The following is a 9,354-nucleotide window of genomic DNA, read 5'->3' on the forward strand; positions in this document are numbered from 1 at the left end:
CGCTTTACTGCGCTTAGAAAAAGATGGTTGGAAATACCTTTTCGAAGAATTGGCCTGGACTTGACAGAACCTGCAATTCTTTCGTTCGGAGCGTCCACTTTGGGATTCAGCCACACGGATGCATGCTTCGCTGTCCGAACATTCCTTATGGAATCTAAACGAATGCCCTGCTAAATTCCTTTATTTTTGTTTTTACTTTTAAGTTAATTATTACCAATTCAATATTACCTTCCTGATGTTATTTAACAGGCAATTCTGCGCTATTCAATGCTATTTCAATAACTATTAGGAAATTTATGCTCCATAATAATTTCGAATAATCCACCCATCTCTTGGCCAATCCCCCATCGTGGGTAGGAGCCACACGCATCACAGGCCACAACAACAACAACACTAGCGGTGTCCGGCCGCTTGATCGTTGTCTTCATCCACCACCGACTGGGAGTGCTTGGATTCTTGGACGCCGGAAGCAAGGACAGCCCTGGAAACCAAGGCATCGAGGACGCATTTCTCGCCCTGGACTGGATAAGCGACAACATCGGTGCGTTCAACGGAGACCGAGGCTCTATGGTCAGCCTCGGCCATGGTTCCGGCTCATACATTGCGTCTCTGGACTTGTACGCGGCGAAATTTCACAGGAAACGCTTCTTTAAGCGCCTCATTCTTCTTGGCCTCTCACCGGCATCCCTGCTGCCTCCAGGTGGACCGGCTTCATTCGGTCCGCTTGCGCAGGGGCTGCAATGCCACAAGGGCAATGATGTCGGCGCGAGCCTCACCTGTCTTAGGGACGTTCCGCTGGGGAAGATGTACAGTGCTCACGGAATGAAACACGTCTATTTAGGGCTAACTAATGCGCATACTTTCGTTTCCACCGGCTGCAGTTCCTATCGCATCGACGTAATTTTGGCGCGTGCACTTAGATCGAAGTCCGCGTCATCTTTGGTGACCAGATTCATGGTGACATGACATGGTACTCTCGAGTACTTGGCACATATGCGGGGTTATACTAAAGGCTGCCTGTCGCATTTCATTCCGTGAGCACTGTACGCGGTGACGGCCAAGGAGGCGCCCCTCACGTTCATGCCAAGTTGCGGCAAGCGTCCCGTCGGGGATTGCAAGGACGCGTTCTCGGAACTTCCGCCTGTCTTTCTCCAGGAGGAAATGCTCTACGGGGTATGACAAGGTGGAAGGGCATAAGCTCCTCGACCAGATCCTGCTGCAGGAGCTGCCCGCTTCGAAACACCCCCCGAGAGTGTTTGGCCTGCTGCAGAAATTTTTCACCCGACAGGAACCGAGGTACACGTTCGGTAGCCTGTCACCCCATACCCAGGAGGTACTCAACCAATCTGGCCTGCAGGGATTCAGGAACCTGGTTGTCGATATGGTTCTTCGATGCCCTCTTCTGAGACTTGCCCGCACAGCAGTTCTGCAAGGCTCGAAGGTCTACCTCTACGCATCGGATGGGCCAGACATTGTTTTCGAGCCAGCTCTCACAAAGGCGGACATCATAAATTTTGCGAAAACTGGGTGAGATACACATTGCTGAATATATAACCCGAAGTGCTCAGTATTAGTATATCGCGAGATTGAATACCGTCCGCGGCGGCCGCATTTCGCTGGTGGCGAAAGGCGAAAACTCCAGTCTCCCGTGCGTTGGGGGCACTTTAAAGATCCACAGGTGGTCAAAATTGATCCGGAGTCCCCGGCTACGTTGTGGCTCAAATTGAAATCGTGGTTGTGGCACATAAAACCCTAGAATTCAATTTATGTATTAGTTTTAACTGCCAATGTGTTATGGTTTTACACCGAATATGACGAAATTCAACTAATCATTCAGGAAACAAGCAAGTGCCTTTTAAGGTAGCGTAAGAGAAAAGCAGAAAACTAGGTGGAGCGAGGAAATTAGGAAATTCACGGGCAGTTGTTGGAATCGGTTGGCGCAGGACAGGGGTAATTGGAAATCGCAGGGAGAGGCCTTCTTCCTGCAGTGGACATAAAACAGGCTGCTGCTGCTGCTGATGATGATGATGATGGTGATGAAGAGAAAAGCAATCCGTAGCGGCAGTGCGACGTTCAACAATAATGTGCTACAATTATAATAAAGGTACTGAGGGTGAACACATGAATGGCCCTGAGTCTCTTATTGCTCTTAACGTGGTGACAAAGATCAAGACAGGGTCGAGGTATGCAAAACTGTAAACAGAAATCGATTCCCCTTCAGAGGGCGGACTACCTTTATTGTACAACTCCGGGGCATCAGTAACTTTTCAGAGGTTTCAACGCAGCCAACCTAACCTTGGGCGTGCTTTATGCATCCAATAAAAGCCCTGCTATCAATCTTATTTGGGTATTTGCTTTGGCTGGTCATGGTATAGTGGAAGTGGGGGAAAAAAGAGAGAAGCTTAAACGTCTGAGGCTGTTTCCTTAGCCCATGTCACGTGACACCACGGTGAGTCAAGTGATCGATCGTAATTAACGGCATTTTTTTGTTGCCTGGCAGCATCTCAAATTTATTTATTACGTGTTGCTTTTAAAGTAGCTGGACTGGAAGAAATTACTACTGACATGGCGTACATTTTCCTTCTGCCACGTGAACTAGTGGCGCTTACGCGTATCGAATGTTCCTTGAATGTTTTAAAATTTCGCATGCGACGCCAATGATGTTGCACATTATGGAAGGTACGCAACCGCCATTGATTACTGTCTAATGTACTGGGATATGCGTATAAATAGAGGGTGGACTTGATTCATAGTATTTAGATTCGACGATCGACGACTGTGCATGTAAATATATATCGCTAAGAGCAGAGTGTTACTGTTTATCTGGGCAGAAGTTCTCCCAAATAACCATGTTCGCATTATGAGGCAAGCTGAAGAGGGGGCCCTGTGCTGATTTTGATAACTTGGAATAATTGAAAGAGAGTCCAGTGCATGGCGCAGGAACTTTTTTAAATTTCCGTGCACATTCGGATGCGGGCATCGCGGCCGGGGTCGAACCCGTGACCTTGTAGTCTGCAAAGCAGCGTCGTTGCCATTGAGCTACTTTGGTTAGGTACGATAAATTCTTAACCCACGCTTTTACCATCTCAACAACGCAACAATATAAAACATACACTGGCAAGGCTGTGGTATAGATGAGTACTGTCTCACTCATTACGTGTTGGTCTTTCTCTGGATAATTTTATTTCTTGGAGATTGATGGCTGGAGAATTCTTTATTGCTTGTTGCCACAAGTCTTATCGAAATTTACCCAACTTTGCAGGGCAGTCAACTGGGGGCCCTTTTCGGACCATTCTCGTGTTCTGGTGGTGACCAGCTCGTCAATCACAGTCATGGAATGGGGCGAAGAAATGTGCACGCTTGCGAACAACTTTTCGCGCACGATATTTAGCTTATGACACTGCGCGCGTTGTCAAACATGAACTACGGTGCGCATTGACTCGAGTTCGAACAAAGCCACGCAGAAGAGCCATTTGCTTTTATTTGCATCCTATTCATTTATATATTGCTAGAATAATATATGCTGTTCAATGACACACTCTTGTGAAGTAATTGTGGACATTTGTACTTCGTGAGGACCTATCGCAAAGGTTTCTATTAAATAATTTGTTAATCATGCAAAAGTGACGCTACCTTTGGTCTCTTGTCTTAATGTTATCTTGATGTTAACGTTATTTTTAGGTTCCTAAAATCATTGTGTGTTTTTAGTACGTAAAGGTCTATCGCAATACCATTGCTTTGTTCTGCAGTTCTAACTCGTACGTTTAATGTTCGCTGCATCCAACTACTGATAATGAATATGCACAGAAAAAATGGTTTTCTGCACGGCGAAGTTCTGCCGTCATGAATCTCCATGCCTGCAACAGACGTGCGTGATGAATTATTGTGGTTTGCAATAGTAACCTTTAATGCTGACGACACATGAATCAAGACGCTGGAGGACATGCTGGGCGTCGCGATGAACAAACACTCGTTGTGTAGTTTTTCGAAGTCATAAAAAGGGTCAGTTTCGCCCGAAAGGCGAATCGTCGATTGCGATAGTATATTAGTAGAGAGCTATAAAAATATAGTTTTTTTGACCGCATAAATTTGTAAACATTTGATTACTAAATTGCCAAGCATGGTGCCATGCGCTGTCAAGGAAACATGCACACACATCTCATTCGATGACCGCGGTAACTAGCTGTCAGAGCCCTGGAGTGAGGAAGCGCGGCAGCAGCAGCGAGAGAATTATTCTTCGTGCTGCCTCTCGCTTCAATGCCAACTAAGCGGTGAGAACACGGCACATACGAAGCTGTCAGCCTTCGTTACACCTACACTCTGTCCCCGTCGCAGATCTCTTTGAAGATATAGGGGCCGCGCGGCCTGGCCATATGCAGTAGCCGCCGAAATATTGAACCTCCCTTCCTCCAATCCCCCGGTGTCTTGCGCGTAGCGGAAGACGGCGCGCCTCCTACCCACTTTCCTCCCTTGCGCGCGCGAGATTGAGCCACCATCGTCGGCTCTCTCACCCTTGCTTTCACTCGCACATACAGCATATGGCGCGCGGCGACTATGTTGTTGCCGTTGGACTTTATAAGGAACATCGCGACGATGGCAACGGCAGAAATGCGCCCGTGGTGGCCGTATAATTGCTATCGCAATAAAATGGTTGATTGTGCTCATCTTGTACAGGTAAAACTACTTCGCGCAAGGCGCACGTTTCAAGCCCCCCCCCCCCCCCCCATATGTCTTTAATAAGAGAGGGTGGCGGAAAAGTGGTGGAACTTGTATAAAGGCTGGCCCGAAGCGTTTCCGTTAAGGCATCAACGAAGCTGATTGCTGACAGGCGTTCGGCGGTGCCAGAAGCCACACATAGGCTGTCACACAGCGGATTAATAAAGAGAGCAAGTAAAAAAGTCGCAGATTCTCCCGAAAGGCGAAGAATTGATTGCGGTAGCAAATTAGTAGACAGCTATACGAAGCAAGGATAGTTATCGGCCATATAATCTTGGAAACATTCGCTTACTAACTGAATCAATAAGCGTAGTGTTAGCTGGCACAAGCAGAAGTAAACACATCACACTCGATGACCGCGGACACTCACTGTCAAAACGCTGGCGTGAGCAGGTGCGGCAGCGGCACCGAGCGAAGTGACCTTAGCTGCGAGAACACAGCATACAAAAAGGTATGAGCTGTCTGCAGATAGCTTTCAAGATGGGGTGCGCGCGACCGCGGCAAGTGCTGCCTCCCGTACTGCCTTGTCACTTTCCTCCCTTTCGCGCGCGAGATTGAGCTGTGATGGTCAGTTTCCCTTGCGCCCCGTCGAGAAATACGCAGTTGCTGCCGAACCACAACGCTGCTTCCCCCTCCCGCTCTCCTTCCCATCCCCCCACGGCCTTTCGGCTGACGAAAGACGGTGCATTTTCTCTCCGTTTTCCTCTCTCTCGCGCGCGCCAGATTGAGCCGCGATCATCATCTTTCACCCGCACAAAAGCATACGGCGGGCGGCGATGGTGTTATCGCCCTTGGACTTCATACGGAGCAACATGAAGATAGCGACGTCGACGGAAAAATGCACCTGCAGCGTCCATATAATTTCTATCGCAGTAAAAAGAAAAGGTCTGGAGATAAACGAAAGGCACGTCTGGTTTGCTTCCCTAAGTAGTGGGCAGAGGGTTAAGAGATAACAAAAAAAGATGACCAACCCTTCCCCTACCAGAAAGCAAAGTCTGCTCGACTCTTGGCCAATCCCCGTGAGTGGGTATGCGCCAAAGGCATCAAGGACATCATGATCATCAAGTGGGGGTAAGCGAAGCTTGTTCTGTGTGCACCTGACCTTCTTCACGGTTAAGTTATTTATTAAATTATGGGGTTTTACGTGCCAAAACCACTTTCTGATTATGAGGCACGCCGTGGTGGAGGACTCCGGAAATTTTGACCACCTGGGGTTCTTTAACGTGCACCTAAATCTAAGTGCCACCGTTGCCGGGATTCGATCCCGCGACCTCGTGCTCAGCAGCCTTACACCATAGCCACTGAGCAACCATGGCGGGTCTTCACGGTTAAGTAACCCACAGGAAACGGTGACGGATTTCTCCAGCTTCTCGCTCCCTCAGCTCAGGATCTTCCTCTGATTGCTGTCGGATTGCCTGGGCTTGGGCAGCTCTAACTCTGCATCGGCGCGCTCACAGAGAGCCCTTTCACGGGCGAGTTCTAGGCGCTGCACGTCGAACGCTGTACCGCTCCTCAAGGGAACGCACAACGCGTGGCCGTCCCATCCGCTTTCGTAGACTGAAAACAACGAAAACGAAGGCGGCGTAGCACGCGCGAGACCATTTCTCGCCCTCTCCCTCCTCATAGGAAGCGAAACAGCTCTGATTGGTTGCCCGCATGGCGTGAGCGCGTGCCTATGCAGCTGGAATTCTTGCTAATGGCTCACGCTCCGGCGCTGGCGCTTTCTCGGAGCTGCTCTGCTCTGGGAGCAACTGAGTTTTGTTGCCTGAACACGACAACGCAGAGCCAATACAAGCTTAGCTTGTAGAAGAATAAGAGAACACTGACAGTGTTTCTTCCGGAGGTGCATATAGGAACTACAGTCGATATCTGAGGCCGGTCCATATTAAAAACACTTTAATTCAAAGCTTGCGACATATCTGGCATAAGAACTACTCTATATGCACCGCTGCGGGAGCCTATGCTGTAACTCTATCGGCAAAGTTTGACCAGCGCCGTCTACTGCCTCTCGTAGTGCGATGCACAAAGATAGTTAATAAGGCGAAGCGCTGAGGCGATACTGGCGCAATATTATTCGCCGCAGATCTTGCACCATTTTCATGAAATAAACATTCTCTTCAAGTAAACGTTCGCGGATTGGCTCTAATATTTATTTTCGATAAGTAGAAAATTTTATTCATTGACGATCAATGTACTTCCACCTAATTCTTGGCCTATACACATATACCTTATATTCCAAGGGACTAGACAAGTTGAATAACAGACAAAAAACGGTGAAACATATTTCTGTGGTTTGCAACTCAAAGGGCGGTATGCATACATTTCATGTACCTTTCTTGTTTAATGTTTTACGACATATAGCTTATGACAAATTACCAGAATAAAAAAGTAATCTTCGTCATTCTCACATAGTGGGCATGAGCCATACATCATTTGCGGAAGTTACACCTCATGGGGGTGAAGTGTAGACACGCGAATTTTCTTCGCCCTCTTCTCTAATATTCTTTTCGTTTCTGACTACTGGCATCGTTTGAATCTCTTTACTGCGTGTTTGTTTATCAAAACAATCATATCGAAACATTTAGGAGAGTAGGACCACAACAACTAGCGCTGTAAAAAAAATTCTACAGAGGCGAAATGGAGTGCCGGGTGCCTGGCATTTAGTAAAATTTTCTTCAATGCGAATCAGCGCAGAAAGCCACATGAGCTTGAACATGAACCACATGACAACGAGACCGGCTTGAATGCCCGACTTTAGACACGCTGCGCCTTCTTTATAGTGCGTGCGTGTGATTCAGATTCATTTAAATTCCTGCCTTCTTTTTCGTTCACTCCCCACACCATTCCCCATTAGCAGGGTAGCAAACTGGACAAAGGTTAGTTAACTTGCCTGCCTTTCCTTCCTTTTCTCTCTACACACTAAGGGGGATGAAAAATCATAATATGCGTCCATTGGTAAGAACCATTGTTTGGAAAGAAAACAAATGGAAAATAAGTTTGTGTGCTATCCACTAAGGCTAATTAGGGTGCTGCTGAATAAACGACCACTGCAACGTAGCTACCTTTTAAGCTACCTTATTTACTGGAGCGGTTGTCAGCAATGGTGCATTCCATACGCTACACCATTTGGATGAAAAAATGTAGATCGATGAGGCAAGGTAGAGAGCAAGATAGAAGTAGAGAGATTGTGAAGAGAGGAAATTTGTGTTACCTTGAGAAATATCGAGAGCGCCTGTCTGATATCTTATAGCGCACGGATATACGAGAGTGTAGAGCACGTTACCTGGTAATTTTGACCAGTTAGAAAAGGTATTTGTTGGCAGAAATAAAAAAAGAACGCATAGTGTTTAAGATTAGATTTCGATAGACTTTATATGTTCAATAAACGTATGACTGCGTTGTTATAAAACTTCACTTGAGTAAGAGAAACGCTCGCGAATGCAGCTGCTGATACATCTCTATAGATTTTTATTCTTTCTGTGTATGCGCGCGCACTAAAGTAACACAGCAGAATGCCATGTTGGCTAGTTGGTTCATGCTTTAAATGTGGTTCTGGCGCCGCAAAAATAATCGGAACAAGAAGGCACAGAAACAGCGCCAAAGGTGGTGAGACGCTCTTTCTGTCCCTTCTATCTCCCGCTTAGTTTTTCTATGCCAGAACCAACTTTCACTAAATAATACTTAGGAAAGCAAGCAAGTCTACAAGACGATAAATAATTAACATATTTACGGCCATTTCTAATGGGCGTTTGTGGCTTTGTTATTCAAAACCGTCCAGTGAACAGCCTGCAAACCATTCATACGAACTGCCATAACCATTCTCTTGATTACTAAAAAAGTTCAGCGCCATTCCACTCTGTGAAGGTGGATGACCGGCGAAGCTGTGTATGCGGTGCCCTTAATGGCGAAATGTCCATTGCCGTGCATCAAACAGCGTAAGCACGTAAATGGAAGGCGAGGCGCGACTAGTCGCTCTTCCACAATGTTGAGCCTTGGAACGTGGTGAGGCACTGGGGGGTATACATACCCACGTATTGTTGCAGAACACGGCACTATACTTTTTACTAACGAATCCCGGCAAGTAGAACAGACACACACCTCACCGCACTCAAAGGGCGCACTCTGCTTCATGGTAGCCAAGGTGATCGGGCTTTTGTCGGCATGCCGCAGTGTAGTAATGGATGTGAGGTCATTCGAAAACCACAAGCGGTCACACACGACACAGGCCACACAAACATGGTTCCCCGCAAACTCCCTCTGAAACCTGGCCGTTGCTCCAGCGAAACTTTCCAAGTTTGCGGAATCGGGCCCACGTGGACAGTTCGCATTTCTTTCTGCCTCGGCGTCTTACCGGGCAGCACGCTTACGGGACCACCACCACGGGAGAGCGGAAGGAAAGGAAAGGCGATACGCAAGCGCTTGGAACGCCGACAAAGATAAGGCGGTGCGAACGTAGACATCGCCGACGCGGGTCAAAGTGTAGTATTTGTTCTTATCAGCTTAATAGTTGATACAGGTTGCATTTGTACCTAGGATATTATACTTATTTTTGCAAATTGGCTGAGTGCTTAAACCCTGCTTCACCTCCGCCGTGGGTCGGCCAGGTATTGCCCTACCTTCAGGATCGGGCCACCTATA

General features: G+C 47.4%; 1 pseudogene; it reads left to right on the forward strand.

Moving 5' to 3' along the window:
• Positions 1–9,172: 9,172 nt before the first annotated feature.
• LOC142583821 (U2 spliceosomal RNA) lies at positions 9,173–9,354 on the forward strand (annotated as a pseudogene).

This window comes from Dermacentor variabilis, chromosome 5, assembly GCF_050947875.1.
Source record: "Dermacentor variabilis isolate Ectoservices chromosome 5, ASM5094787v1, whole genome shotgun sequence".
In the NCBI taxonomy this organism is placed as follows: Eukaryota; Metazoa; Arthropoda; class Arachnida; order Ixodida; family Ixodidae; genus Dermacentor; species Dermacentor variabilis.